General features: G+C 41.6%; 1 long non-coding RNA gene across 1 annotated transcript; it reads left to right on the top strand.

The window, feature by feature from the left end:
- The first annotated feature begins 2,078 nt into the window (after positions 1–2,078).
- Positions 2,079–2,451, top strand: LOC119917991. Its single transcript, XR_005447377.1, has 2 exons — positions 2,079–2,167; positions 2,253–2,451. It is a non-coding gene; the product is annotated as an uncharacterized LOC119917991 (long non-coding RNA).
- Positions 2,452–15,634: the final 13,183 nt, after the last annotated feature.

Below are 15,634 nucleotides of genomic sequence, written 5' to 3'. Positions count from 1 at the left end.
GCTTCAGCTTGACCGATTTGACAAGGACAAACAACTTACATCAAAACCACTGCGCCAAAGTCACTAAAAGCTACACAAATGTGGGAACTAAGGCAAGCATCTGTTGTTCTGTGACACTGCTTGGTCTTTTTTCTTTTTTGTATTGAGATAAGACTGAGGTCAAACTTAGAATACTGGTATCACAGCAAAACTGTTTTGGAAACTTCCCAGCTGTGGTTTAACACCATAGTTTAGGGCTGTTGATTGGAATTCCATTCAAGCACCATTTGCTGGGACAAGTCTGGGAAACAGGCGAGCTCCATCCATCACGTCCCGATGAAGAAATTCACAGGAAACACGTGGTCAGTCTACATTATTCCACTGTCAGCAGTCATCTGATAGCATAATATGTACTGGCTTCCATCAACACCCTTTCTTTTGCTATGTCTAAGATGTGGTCCATCCATGGAAGTGGTTCACATTTAGTGTCTTAGCCGAGGACACCTGAGCAGGACAGTTCGTGGGGCAGTAGTAGAAACGTTTTCAATGTTTTCCTCCCTCAGCCTGCAAACTCGCAGGAAGTTAATTGGTGACCCCGCCTCTCGCCCAAAGTCAACTGGGATCGGCTCCAGCCACCCGTGACCGTCAAATGGATAACAGTGAATGAATGTATGGATGGAATATGTTATGAATTAAGGATACAATGAAATCTACTAGATGTCATTCAAAAGACTAAAATATGCATGCTCTATGCCATTATGGGTATGATTGTATTGTTTTGGGTAGGCTATATAAAACAGCACACTCATACCAATAATCAATGGAAAGAACTCATTAGTAAAAGCCTAAAACATTTCTTCAACAGTCAGCTCAACTGTTGAAATGCTTTCTTCTAAGTAGTGTGCATACATGAGACCAAAAACAATATAAAAGCATGACTAATTGGGCTTTGTGGGAATTATCAACACAGTTGGAACTAATCTGTGACCAGACTGTTTGGTTGAGAATAACTAGTGTATAAAATACATTACTGCATGCCATAACAAGCAAGTTGTAGCAATTATGTGCAACCAAAGTATTTGCTGCGTCATATAAAAGTTAGGCCTAAGTAATTTGCCAAACAATCATGTTTGGCAGTTGAAAGACTCACACAGGCTCACTGGGAAAACTACCACCACCCAAACAGCTCTTCTTGTTAAGACAGGGCATGATGTGAAAGGTTTTGGTTTGGCAGTGCAGCAGGCGAGGCTGAGACCTGGAAAGCAGAGCTGAATCCCGGCACGCCGCTGCCTCCATCCTCATGCTGCATTAGGGGAACAACAGGCCTGCGGCAGCAAATCCTATCCCCGAGTGGGAGCAGCTCTCCATCCCTCATCTGTGCTTAAAACGGGATACCACAGTCCATTCCCTCCCTGAATGACATGCTAATGCTGCACAAGGCTAAGCTGCTGCTGTTATCTGGTGTCACTAACACCGGGCAATGCTTCTTGAGGCTATACAGCACGCTGGGTTAGTCTCCTCACAGATAACTTGCAACAGCAGTGGGAAGGGAAGAGTTACCTTTCAAACCAATCATGATGACACGGGAAATTATAAAATTATTAATAAAATGTTTCCCACTGTGAAAACATTACATGGAGACTGTGGCAGTTATAGGCATTGTGATGGGGAATAACAAGTTGTAGGCTACGTATTGACTTTCAATAGTGAAAACCACATTTAATTCAAAATATTCAAAGATACGTTCTATTAAGTTATTTTCTTATTGAACCAATGTTGCATTGCCAGTCATGAAGGCTTCGAAAAGTATCTTCAAAAGCCAATTGTTTGGCTGTGAGTTTAGAAATGGCTGCCTCTAGAACACCTCTTTGTCACACCGCCACAAGCGGGGAGGTGACAGTTGATGTGTTGTGTGTTTGAGTTTATTTTGTCCCTTTTGAGAGTGTGAGAGGTGCATGGTGGGTTTTGTTTTTTGTCTGTCTGTGGTCTCTGTCTCCCTCTCCCTCTCGCTCGTCCTTTTCTCCCTCTCCCTCAGGGCGGAGTTGTGGGCTGCGCCACAGGACCACTGGGCGGTTTTACCCAGCTGCAGGCAATCTGCTGTTCGCACACCTGTCTTCTGTGATCATCAGGACTGGCTCTTATACCCTGCCATCTCCTCAGTTCCCTGCCGGATTATTAAGTCATGTTTGTAGGTGACACTATGCTCAGCTTTAACCTGTGTCCTGAGACCCTTGCGCCTGTTACTGACTCTGTTTTCCTGTGTTCTGCTCTAGTGTTCCTGGAGACCCTGCTCTGCAAACCATCGCGGACCCACTTCTCCATCAGCTCCCTTTTACCTGCCACCCCACGCCACATTAGGGAAACCATTCCTCCTGCATCAAGCCTGTCTCACTATATTCACTGTTCAATAAACTGTGTTCTTGTCTGCATCTGGGTTCTGTGCCAAAACATCTCTGGTTATAAACAACCCACTGTGTCTAACCAATTTTGAGCCAAAACTTTTTAAAGATTGAGTATGAAAGTGCAATGGATGAAGGACTACAATAGCTACAACTGTAGCAAGCCAGTAGTGATCGCTGCAGTCCACTCACCTATATGGACTGTGTGACTGACCGCTGTATGATACACCCTGAGACAACATCTACGGATTAGCTAACAAACACGGATTGTTTGAATGTGAATCTCCCACTGATAGTAGTAGTAGTAGTGGAGACTTTATCTGGCGCATGGAAATACTTCTTGGTCATGACTGTCAATAGTCCTTCACCCAAAGAGCCACACTGTACCAATACTTTCTGTTTCCTAGAGGGTAAAATTTCATTAGCAGTGCCAGGGAGAAGCAACCACGGACCTTCATGCTATAAATGACAATTGCTAGGAAGGACTGATAGATCACATTCAGTCTCAGAAACACAACACACAAGCAGAGTTTTTGAAAACTGCCTCTGCCTTCCTGAGAGGCAGCTTACAACCCTCCTCCTGCCTCTGTCGCTTTTACTCATAACTCCAGTAAACAAGTTCAATAATTCAGTAGCTATCGCGGGTACCTGCTGAGTCCCAGGACAAACATTCATCTGGTTAGGCTGTGCAGCAGGAAAAAGAAATAACAAGTACATTATTGATGCTGTAATATTTTCAGGGAACACCTGAGATGTGAGAGCATGCAGGCCAGGAGACGTTCTGACATAGAAGGGTCAAACTCGCGTGTTTGGGATCACTTTGGTCAGCATCTTTAGATTTTGGCTGTGTTGATGACTGCACTTCTGTGTTTTGCGGATTGACACCAGTGATGAGAACTAACAGTGACATTCACACCCTCTGATCACAGATATGACATGGAGGGGGTCCATATTGGTTTAAATTTTGGAAAATTGGCTCCATTAAAAGAATGCTGAATTAGCAGTTCATGTTTGCAATGTACCCCATGGATGTACAGACAACTATCACTGGATTATTTTGATACCGTGGAAACTTTCAAACGGTTGATTCTCGGGCAGGTTCTATGTCTTACCCTCTGTGCCTGTAAGCCTCCCCTGGCTTCATGCTGCAGAATGTTCATGTCTATTACAGATGATATCCTGCATATGTTTCTCAGTGGTTAAAATGCTGTCCAGAACGATGAGCTGAATTATCAATTAGCACAGTGAATGTTTAATTCCCTAAAATGTCCGGATAGGCCTTTAGTCATTTTGCTTCTCGTCAAGGTTCTTTCTGCTTCTCTCACTATATTTACTCTCGGCCTGTTTGTATCACTCACTCAGCTGCCACACTACCCGTATGTTTTGACATTACGTTTTATGAGAGGATTGGACAAGAGGGAGGAAAGATTGTGACCAAGAGGTGCATTGGAAATGGGCCATCTGGGCTTCTTTCATACCAAAACTCTCTCTCTCACATACACACACACACACACAAACTAATTTCTACAAAACACTACCTTTGCAAAACACAGACAGAGATGAAAAAGCCCTTGGGGATCCTAAATGTTAGCAGTTTGACACACGTCTGAAAGCCTCTGTTCGATGAAGAACAATTTGCATCGGCCCGCTTTCTGTTTTGTATCCTCTGCTTCTTTCGTCAGCGCTTCCAACATGAGCAGCGCTTCCACTATCTGAGGTTTGTTATTTGCAACTTTTGTGGCTGTATGTCACTGGACTACTTTGCCAATCTGCTATTCGCAGTCGGTTGGCTTTGGTCTTTGGAAGGGCCGTGAAAACATCAACAAAACACTGACCAGAGTCCTTCCTATTGGGTCTAGGCTGACAAAAGAAAAAAAGTTATTTTTACTTTAGTTTTCTGTGAATTCAGGAAAGAGGCTTTTTCATTAGTCCCTTGGGCATTTTGAGACCTAGAATATATAATTGAACTGCTATATATTTTTACAAGAATGGGACTTAAGTTCAAACACTGGCAACCTAGCTTTTGTGAAACTGGCCTAATTTAAAAAAATATATAATTGGCACTGCCTGTCTACCTGGAGTGCTCTAAGGGAACCAGTTACATAACAAAAATGCTCCTGAGTGATTATGTATAATAGTGTAATTGTACTAACAAAAAGAGCCTTCTCCACCTCATCATTAAATCAATTACAGTAGCAAAGCCAGACACCATGATTAAAAAATTCAAGAAATTTAAGATGTCATTAAGAGAGTGGGCGGGGGGATTAGTGAGGAAAGAATGGAGCATATTATTTCATTACATTTTCTTATTGTTTTTTTTTAATCCTCCAAATCAAATGTGTGTTCAAGCAAAACTAACCTTTTTTTTTTAGCAGCCACTGGAATCTTTTTCCAAAGTGATTTACACTGCCTAAAAATATAGTAAAAATAGAGAAAAATCCAGCCCGAAATGCTATTTTATTTGCATAAAGGGTAGTGAGTTTCATTTGAAAGTCTATTAAAGAAAAAATATATTATGCTTTTCCATATTTTATGACTTATCTACAATGTTACAATGTTGGATGTTCATGTTAAACATGGCCAAAGCTTCAAATAATGACGTTAAGGTATTTAAAAGAGATCCCTGTGAGCCAAAACCCACGGACACACTGAGCTACGCAGAGCCGGTTTCCATATATGGTCATTAGCTCCACACAACTGCGCTCAGTCTGTCTGTACTGCTCAGTCTGTCTGTACTGCTCAGTCTGTCTGTACTGCTCAGGTCTTGGCCAACAGAAGACAGACGGCATCTACAAATGTGTGGAATGTAATTTTAGTCCTCATAAAACATTTGCAAAAGCCACATTTTAAAGTAATTTAAAGCAACATTATGTAAGATTTGTTTTATTGTGCGATTTGGCGGCCCTACAGTATAATTCACCGCTGTCATAAATAAGGCAGCTGTACATTTGTTATAATGACATTACAAAACTAGCAAGTTGCCAACTTTGCTAAACAACCAAGCAATTTTACTTACTAAACCAACAGAAAGAATGCCAGCTGTGCATCTGTCTTGCAGCCTTTTATGTCACAAAGCTCTCACGGCAACGAGTAAAAGCCAGTCCGATATTTACTCTTGTCCATTCTCCTGCTTAGTCAGTCTCTTTTCCTCTTATTCGCTTCCTCCAACAAAAAATCTATTCGCAGCCCCTGTTATGATATCCATACTGAAAAAAACGAGCTAGCTGAAGGGTTTTGTTGGTGTGTTGTGGTGCATTAAATCCTTATGCTGTCCTCGCGATAGATGTCCGTCCTGATTTTAATATTACACGGTCCCAATTCCAAGTACTCCTGGCTGGCAAGGCAGTGATAGAGATTCCATTCAGCCTACAGCAAGTCAGTGTACTATCAAAATGATTTTGAATCTGTTATTTTAAGATAAAAATACTACATAATGTTGCTCTAAATCTAGCATTTTATGTCCGTGTTTACTTGCAACGCATTGCTGCTTATCTTGGCGTGTTGCTGCCACCTGTTGATCAGTACAATAGTGTAGTGAAAATTATTGGCAGGACTGTGTATTGCGTCACCTGCATGCATGTGTGTGCTTGAAATAATATGAGGTCCCACTCATAGAAAAGGTCAAAAACTTTAGAGGGAACCTTTAAGTTAATTTGTTTTAGTGCGTCAGAGATCTATAGGGTTGGTCACCATGAGCTTGCTGTCCACAGTTTACTGTACTCTTGTTCTTTGTTGTAAAGTTCAAACAATACTGTGTGCATATGTAGAATCCCTCTCATGTTCAATTAAATCTGCCAGTGTGTCCGCTGCCATGTGAAGGCGAGGACATTTGCAGGACAGATAAAGGGTGGGAGATGGGATGCTATGATGTCTACCACTGCACAGATAGCACCTAATGTACATTTAAACTGTCATCTCACAGACTCTGTGGTTAGCCTGTTGACACTGATGCTGACTGTTGTCACTTCCTCTGACATTCTCTGTGGTTCCCATCATTAGGCAGCAACATTACTCAGACCAGCAAAGGAGGAGCCTGTGATTCTGCCGTTTGCTCTGGAGCTCAGAGAGAAAACTGGCAGATTAAGAGGATCAGGGAGGTGGGGGAGAACTGAGAGCTGTCGGAACAGGATGTTTGATGAAGGACAGCAGAGCAAACAAACTGCTGCAGGTGGATGATCGCTGATTTATAAAACATGGTTGACACACTTCAAAGCAGGACTGCATGATTATGCCCATGGCTTTCTTGCATAATGTTTAGGTGGTAACTGCGTAAGGTGGGGAAAGGTTCAGTTATCAAAATATTATTAATTTCCCTTTGGCATCTCAATGTTCTTCTCTTCACATTTCCAGGATTCCCAGCCCTGTCTGCTGGAGAAAAGGATGTAGGTTTGTGCAGTCATGTATATGCGCACAAATCAAATTCTGCTCTTACAAAACCATGCTCCCAAAGGTCGGCTTGCAGACTGAGCGCTCAATTTTGTTTTGTGCTCTCTCAAATCTTTTGTTGTCAATATGCTACGATGTCCCTGGCACATCATTGCTTTGGGCAACTGGCTGTTGCCCCAAGCTGCCTCCCTCTCAAAGAAAAACAAACCAGAGTCACAAGGTATTGGTTAGGGGCTGCAAACACTATGGCAAAGAGACTTATAAACATACATACACACAAACAGATACCTTACAAGATAAACACATGTGCACACAGAAAATGGAAAACAAATTTAACAGCAAAGACAGATAAATAAAGATATGCTACTTTGTCCCTGTAAAACACACACAAACACACACCAGGCTGTTTTACATTCAGGACTCAAACAGTTGTTTGCACTGAGCCTGCTGTAAGTGAGCCAAAGCCAGACTGCCACACGCTTCCTGGGTAACAATGGCAGCCAGCCCGGAGGGTTGAAGGGGGAGATGTGAAGCCCCCCACCAGCCTGCAGCTGCCCTGAGGTCTCCGGCATTATGTAATAAGTTGGCATCAAGGTCCAAAGGTCTATTTATTGACAGCTAAGACCCTCTGAACAGATCCCATCCAGGCCTGAGAATCACCTAGTGACTGGTCTGAGAGATGAAAGAATAATATGCACTGAGGGACGTTTGGCCCTGCAGCCATGGCTTCAATAAAAAGAGATAAGCATGCCCCATTATAGTACAAGCATTTTCTCTCTGATTTTTAACAGTGCTGAAACAAATCGCTGCTGTGGGGTTCCCATTCCCAGTATTCAAAGTCAGGAAGGTATGGGAAACAGTGGAAGAGGAACATAAGTTTGTTCGTGGCAGAAGAAAGTCAGACAAGCACAGTTCAACTTCCTTCTCATATACTGTTTAAAGTTGTGAAATGATTAGTGTTTGTGACCAATTATAATCACATCTTTGTAACATCTATAAACACTAGTTCTCACTAGGTAGATACATATCTGTGTACAGTCAGGTTTTGAAATGGTGCTTTCAGAGAGGTGACACTAAAAAAAAAACATTAAAGTTGCAGGCTGTAAAGCCAAAAAATGAGCTGAAAGAGGCTAAAAGCTCTGCAGAGCTATAAATAAATAAATCAGGAAGGCTGCAAATCAGTAGCCCCTTTTACACAGCCTGTTCAACAGGAGATGTAATAGGTTCCCACTCTCCATAAAACGTACAAACATGGAATGGGGGGCCATTGTTGTTCCGCCTTTAAGCCAGCAGCAGAGGTATTAACAGAGTCGAATTGACGCCTGTATAAAAAGGGGCACTGGCAGGATGGGACACACGTGAGTGTGTGGTTGAGCGAGAAAGAGAGCGGCAGAGAGTGACAGTGAATGCGAGCACTGCAGAGGCAAAGGTGAGCAGTGAAGTTGTAAATCCGGCAGTAAATGTACAGTGTGGGGTAACAGTTTGTCAGTGAGTAAAGGCTGCAGTTTCTCAAGACAAAGAAAGCCACGCTGACGTTGTCGTGTCACACATTGCACTTATTTTGCTTCTGAAACGCCGGCAAAAGCAAAAGCAAAGCCGGCGTAATGACAGCTCTTATTTATGGCAATACTGCAGGATCTCGGAGTAAAAAGGCCTAATACACTGGCTATTGCAATGATCTGTCATGCTGGTTGTTCTAATTTCAACTCGAACTTTTAACATGTTGGAATGTTAAGGTGAAGTTCTGTCATGTCAAAAGACAGCAAAGCTTTCTCTTGGAAATAGTACTTTACCTGCATTAAGAAAATACGGTCTGACTACTTGAAATTACTTGAAAAAGATGGGAGAGTTTTAAAGGTAGTTTTAGTTACTATTCCCTTGGTTTCAAAGTCTGTCCTGCTCACACACTGCAGCCACACACACACACACTCGACCTGACCTACATACTGCTCTGGCCACTCTTTGTTCGTCATGGCCAGCAGCAAACTGTGAAGCTCCAAATCAACCAAACTGCTGCAGTCTGGCTTGTATCCTTCGTATCACAGTGCTTACCTGAAACACTCTTGTGTGAACCTCGTAAATTTCTGCACACTTTTGGTGTGACACATCTCTGGTCATGACTAGTTTCACAACACCTCCCCACGTGTTTTTAGCTGTGAAGGTTTGAAGATGACAAATGACTCTGCCTTACTGGGATAGGTGCATAATAGAGGCTGTTGCTGATTGTGTCACATTACGATCCAGTGGAAGATGTGCTATGACCCATTTTGGACTTATGGAACCATGGTTTAACAGACTGTCACCATACAGCTTAAAGAAAAAGATCGGAAACATGACTTCCAAGAACCAGATAACTAAATGACAATCTCTTCCATTTATGTGGAGGACTAGAGAGCAAACCGTGACCACCGTAGGTGATGAGTTTAATTTAGGCCTGCATCTAATGATTATTTACATGATTAACTGATTTTTTTGTTCCGTCTATGAAATGTCAAAAACGAGTGAAAAATGCTCATCACAATGTGTCATACAATTGCTTGTTTTGTTTGACCAACACTCCAAAACCCAAATACATTCAGTTTACTGTCAGGTAAAACCCAGAAAATCAGCAAATCCTAAAAGTATTTAAGAGAAAATGTTTTACTTTAACAAGGAATCTATTACGAAAATAGGAATTATTTTTCTGTTGATCGACAAATCAATTAATTGACTGCTGATAATTGTTTCTACTCAAGTTTAATCACTTATGTATATCAGCAAGAAGCAACATGCATTAATTAATGTGCAAACTGCAAAGTAGACATCCTGATCTAACATGTTCACCAGTATCAGCTTAATAAGACCACACAACATTAAAAAACAAAAACAAAGGACCACTGACCTACTACAAAGTTCACTTTCCCTTCTTTGGAATGTGGCTCCAGAAATGCAGCTGCGACTCTTGTCACATGCGCACCAAATGGAAGAGGCCTGCAGCTCATTTAGATCTTGACCCATATTTTTGTATTTCAAAGACTTTGATTTATTTCCATATTTTCTTCGTTATATCAGATGAACAGTTTTGTGTAAACAGTGAAACTGATTCCGTCAAAATTCCAAATTCACAGATGGATTTTATATTATGAGTATTCACTACTGGCTGTTACTGTTTGGGAAGTTGTCACGTTTTAATGCACTCTCAGAAAAAAAACTTTATTTTTGATCCATGGGAAAATGGCGGGATGATAATCTTTATGCATTTTAACCATGAAAGAAGCTCCCCGAGGGCAGCCATTTGTCATTTTTGACCTATACACAGAAAACAGACAAAGGCTCTTTATACTTGTCAAGACTGTACCTCTGTCCTGCTACAAGCGGGTCATTTGGTGGCTGTAGAAAAACGTTTAATTTTTTTAAAAATCCGCTGAAAATCCATCCCCGAGACATACAAAGAAAGTGGAGATATACTGTGTCCTAATCCCGCTGCAGCTTATAGCTTAGTGGAAGAAGGTTTCATATATGTCAGACAACATGACATCCCTTTGAGCTATAAACACAGAGTGCAACTGTCCTCCACCCAGACTGACCACTGCCCCTCTCTCCACCCCCCTCTTGTGATTACATGATGTTTAAGGTCAGGTTGGCAGAGCATGCTGGCCGGAGATAAGTATCTCTCCTGCACAATAAATTATTGAAGTGATCCATGCTGCTGTACAGCCTGGTCTTGTGGCTCGCTGAGAGGGCTGTGACACTACTGCAGGGTTTAATCCTAATGGAGCTACACCAACTGAAGCGCCAGCAAGTTATTTTTCACATGTCATGTAATCTTATTCTAGTGTTTCAGCCTTGGTACAATCTTACGTGTGTCATTTTAGCTGCTCGACCAAATTTTAGATGAGATTACATAAAGTTTGACAAACCAAATGATAAGTTTGAAGAATTAGAAACAACTGATTCTAACTGAAGCATTACCGTAAATGTGAGAGAAAACTACCACTGTACACACTTTTGAGACGACGCATTAAAACACACCATTATTAAAAAAATAAATAAATAGCTTAGAGAGCTCTGTCCCTGAGAAATAGCTTCTAGACTGCTGGCCTACTCCACCTCAGATAACAGCCCAAAAAAAAGCTACCAGAAGTGTAGAAGGAGAATATTTGTTCGATGGAGAGGAACAGTTGGGGATATTAACTTGAGGCAGGTGAAGAGGAAGTGTCAAAACAGAATTAATGTTGCACCCCAAAGCTTTAAGGCGAGATAATAGAAGACAGAAGGAGCAGACTCAACTTTAAACTTTATACAGGAAAGGGACAAAGTTATGGCCTTGGCTCTTGGCTGTGATTTTGTACAAATGTAGCAGTTGTAAGTCTCACCTTTATCAAGTAAGGTTGGTGTTGCATTTTGGCTTGATTTGCAAGATAGGGTTGGGTGACAGGGCTAAAATGAATAACGGAATATTTCTTCTGATACTGACAAATTCAAAGGAGCAAAAGGAACGTGCCAAGTGTCTCAGGGATTCTCAGCATTCTCTGAACTCTATTGGAGGGTTGAATAGTGTTCTTCCAAAATACATTTTGTCATTTGGTGTTTTGATGATGGGGGAGTAGAGTGCTGCTTAAAATATCCCTCCAAAATCTCCTATAGGTGCTCAGTTTGGTCGAGGACTGGTTACAGCGAAGGCCATATCACATGTTTTACATGTTTCATCATTTTCATACTCATCAGACTATTAAGTTAGTCCTTGCACCCTGCACGGAAGCATCAGCATTTGCTATGTTTCTCCACTCATTTACACAGGGTTTTCCTTTTGATTTGTCACCTGTCTACATATTGATAGGGTAATGTATGCAAAGTTCACATGTGAAATACTCACATTGATGTTCAGTACAAGGAACTCGGCTCCACTGTTATGCTCTTCAAATGTGCAAAACAAGACCTCCATTAATTAATTGTATTTATTTTTATATCTAATTATATTTTGCTTTGAATTATTGATCTGGATAGAATTTTGTAAAATGATGCACATAATTATGTCCTACAGATATGATTCCAATATTACATTGTCATGGAACATAGTGAAAGAATTTATTGAGAGTTACAAAGTAAAAAAGAGTTAAGAGTAAAGAAATGCTCTCATGTAGTGTCGATTAACAGTGATCCAAATTTGAACGGAATAAAAGTTCAAGAAACATGTTATGTGATATGGTAGGGAAAAAAGCAAGGAGAGGGAGCATGTTATTTTTGATGATATTACATCCAAGATATCAGCAAATGCCGATGAACAGGCTCAATCCAGGATCATCTGGATTAGGCCATAAAAACCTATTCTAAATCACAATCAGATTTTGTATTTCTCCCAGCTTACAATGCCAATATCAGCAACAAGTCTGGGTGAGGAGATAATCCTTCACTCTCCAGGGTCACAGACAGGCCGACAGCATTAGGGACAAGCATCGCTGCTTGCTGAGTGGCATACATGCGGTGAGAGGGAGAGGAGATCTGATAAAAAAAAGGGCTGTGACCCGTGCCAGGTATCTACACACACACATAGACAAACATGCATGCACGGTGTGTAAATAGTTATTGAAGGTTTATCTCCCAGCGACTTCAACTCACTGAATTAGCTTACAGTTCAAGGCTCATCCCATCCCACTGGAGATAATAAACCTGAATCTCCTATTTCATTTCCTACCTATCTTTGCTTTTTGCATCCATCTCTTTTTGTCCTGCTTCCGATCCAATTAACTAGCCAAAAGCAGAGAGTGCTGAGAAACGCTACTAAAAGAGCAACTCATTTGATTTTGATCAAAAACAAACAAGCTCCTGATAGAACCGCGCTCATCCTTTTTTTTTTTTTTTCACTCCGTTCATTATGAACAGATCAGATCGGTATCAGAGCTCCCAAACATCAACTGGCTCGGAGGCTTGTGTTTGCGGTGTAGCTCACGTGTTATCTCATCAGTGCAAACAGACTGAACACAGCGCCGTGTCTCATTTCAACATGAGGCTGATAAACATCAGAGCACTGGTGGCATGTTGGTCCACCTCCCAATCTGACCGCACACATGAACCACAAGCAGCGGCATTGCATACACACACATGCCTACACACCCTGAGGCAGCGGCTTTTGACAGAGGGCACCTTGTACAAAAACCTCAGTGAGTCACAGTCAAAAGAGAAACACAAACAACTCGTAAAATACACCATCAATTTTCTTTGTTATTCACCTGAAAGCAAATAAAAGTGTCAAGACAGTAGCACCTGACCTCTAATTCTATGTTTCACTCGTCTAATACATGTGTTTAGCAGTGCAACAGATTGACCTTCCCTCCATTTCCAAAAAGGTAGTAATTATGCAAGAAAAAACAGAAGCGTAGGCCTCCCTTCCAAGGCCCTTTGATTAATAGCGTCCGTGTCTGGCATAGTTCAGTGCCGATTGGATTTACAACAGCGTAATTGATGGGTGAACTCCTACTGTGAGACAAACGTCAAGACAGGATTTCCTCCTGAGCTGCAAGCGTGAAGATTCCCAGCGTGCGAGGATGGAGAGAAGTCGTACGGAATAAGAGCCAAACCATCTGCTGGTAAAATGAGCGGAAGATTTGTGGAGATTTGTGAGAGGTGAATCTCAGGTCCCCCTTCCTCTGAACGGCTCTGAGATTGGAATACAGATTGAAGACGGAGCTCAGCGAGCGAAGAGTGAACTGAGTTGGTTTAATGGAGGACAATGGCTCCATAGAGTGTGAACAAAGAGTCTTTCACACACCTGAATGTGTGCGTTGAGTTGAGATGAGATCATAAATTAGCAGATAGAGAGGAACATAGGTGAGGAGTGAAGGACAAGGGGTTGGGACGAGGGGAAGGGGGTCTAATAGGGGCAATGAAGGAGAGAATGAAGGGGGATTTTGTTTACCTGTAGGCTTTCTTTGACACAATCCGATAGCAGCAGGCAGAGTAACTTGTGCAGACAGGGAACACCCTGAGGGTCTGACATGTGTTCCTACTGAGAACATTCAGGTAAAAAAATGCACTGGAAAAAATAAATAAATGGAGATGCACAGATAGCACCTAATGCACTTCCTGGAAGGTGTTGGCCACTTGCTAAATGCCAACAGGTTTATAAAAAAATTGCACTCTGTTGTTTTCAGATGAAGAGATCCCATGGCATTGCCGTCCTGGAATGTGAGTTGTAAATTGTGCTTACCTATTTACAGACACAAAGGCCTTAATGCTCAATTCTGCCCAGATCTGATTTTTTTGATTGACTGTTTACATTATTTTTGAATGTGGCATATCAGACTCCAGTGTGAACTGGCCATGGCCTAAAAAGTGATCCGCATGTGCAGAAGGTTAATACATCACACGCAGCACGCAGTTACAAATGGAGTGTATGTATGGATGGTAAGTACAAATGGAGACCACAGAGGTGTCTACTGTTTTTAATAACTGTTTTTAATTCTGGATCTTTGGAGCCTTTCGCTTTTTCAGAGTCGCATGAATTCCGTTCCGACTGTCCAGACTGAGCTCGCATTTCAAAAAATCCGACCTGTATCTCATTTGGACCACTTATGAAAGTGGGCCAAATCCGAACCAGAGAAGATCAGAGTCCATGTGACTTGGGCTGTTCACACTGTTATAAAAAACAATCTGAGCTCATTCACATATGAGCAAAAAAATCTGATTTGGATCACTTTGGTCTGCAGTCTGATCACAGCCTTAAAAAACGGTCAGCTCTTCCAAATTGCATCCAAATTATTTGTCTGGCAATAGGGCTGAACTAATACATTGACTTTGGGTTAAACTTGCATGCATAGTCTACAGTACAGCTGTACCACAGTACTGACCAATTTCATGCTTTATTCGTACAGAACAATCTGGGAAGTCTAAATTACCTACAGTGGCCTGCAGTCATGAATGTTTGCAACAACTCAATGAAGAAAGAAAATTACAGAAAAAGGGAAAAACACTTGGCACGCCTAATAAATCACAGTTAATAAAGATCGAGGGCATTTTTGCATCAGACCCAAGTTAATGTCCAGACATGAATTATATCCAAGCCCCAGTGTCCCCTACCCTGGCGGTGTTGCCACATTTAAGCCACAAAGGACCACACACTTGTGATTCCTGTTCTTCTTGAACCAATTCCAATAAAACCCACTGGTATGTTCTGTATTTTGTAGTGGTCTAATTATGCACAGTTTTTTGTGAGCGAAAATCAAATACTATAAGGAATCCTGGTCTATTAGTTTTTGATAAGGCAGCAGTCCTGTTCTGAAATACTAATTTGGTTCTAATGGAAAGCATTAAAAAATCTCAGCTGTATTAAAGTGAAGTTTAAGCAAGAGAAATGAATGAAGGGGGACTTGTAAAACTGCTACTACTTTATGAATGAAGCTTTCTTGGACATTTCCTTCGTTAGGGGAATACCTGTCAGGATATGTTTCTAGGAGACCTGCTGTTTTTCATTTTGTTCCGAGCGGCGGACAGATTCTTTCCGACAGGTTCTGGTCCACTGGGACATCGTTGTCTCAGATGGCAAGCAGCTATTTAGGCCTATCTGTTTGTAGAGCAGTTACCAATGTTACGAGATACCCACTCCTTGATAGAGCGACAAGAATTTTTGGATTTTGGGACATTTCTTTCTTTCTTCTTCTGATTCATGTGCACTGACAGGTTTTTCAAATTATACCACCAAAGAGGGTACAGATCAGGAGTAACTGTGATAACTCTTAGTCAATACTTAGGTTGGAGGCACCCATCCAACAGGGAGCTATGCAACTTATGCTCACATTCTCAAAAGCACCCCCAGATAGGTCACAAATGCCTGCACTCTGACTGTCTTGGCTCTAGGACCTGTTAATCTAATAATTAATTTAAATGGGAGCAAA

Source organism: Micropterus salmoides, unplaced genomic scaffold, assembly GCF_014851395.1.
Source record: "Micropterus salmoides isolate LMB-PRFRI ecotype aquatic unplaced genomic scaffold, ASM1485139v1 Ms_hic_scaffold_23, whole genome shotgun sequence".
Taxonomy (NCBI): domain Eukaryota; kingdom Metazoa; phylum Chordata; class Actinopteri; order Centrarchiformes; family Centrarchidae; genus Micropterus; species Micropterus salmoides.
Note: the sequence above shows the minus strand (reverse complement) of the source record. Positions and strands in the feature narration are given on the sequence as shown.